Source organism: Nanorana parkeri, unplaced genomic scaffold (genome assembly GCF_000935625.1).
Source record: "Nanorana parkeri isolate BGI_ZX_2015 unplaced genomic scaffold, ASM93562v1 scaffold3456, whole genome shotgun sequence".
Taxonomy (NCBI): domain Eukaryota; kingdom Metazoa; phylum Chordata; class Amphibia; order Anura; family Dicroglossidae; genus Nanorana; species Nanorana parkeri.
Window position 1 is genome coordinate 44,586 of NW_017309724.1, and position 524 is coordinate 45,109.

Sequence of the window (524 nt, forward strand, 5' to 3'; positions counted from 1 at the left end):
GGCTTCCTGGCCAATGAGGAAGCTGGAAGGTGGGTCATTACCCGCCGCCCAGCTTCCTGACTGACTGGGAAGCCGGCTCGATGCCGATTGGCTGGGAAGACGGTTTCGAGGCCAAACAACATGGAGCCAGCTTCTCAGGCAATCAGATTGCCCGGGAAGCTGGATCCATGCCAGCGGATGCACCGGTATCGGCGAGTACCAAAAGCAAAATATCTATACTCGTACTCAATACCGAAAAACCAGTATCGGTGCATCCCTAATAAATTGGATAAAATATGGAGGAAAACATGAGTTGATTACCCGATAACTCTGTTTCCAGGAATCTTCCAGGACAGCCATCGAGATATAGGCTCCGCCTGCCTGCAACAGGAAACACATCAACCACATTAAATAAATAGACTCCTCCTTCCATCCCAAGTCAGTAACCTCTAGGACCGAAGGCTACCCCATGTACTAAAGTATCTCCTCCTTCCTCCAACCACTGATGCCACCTGGATACACACCAAGGGCGGGAATATGCTGTC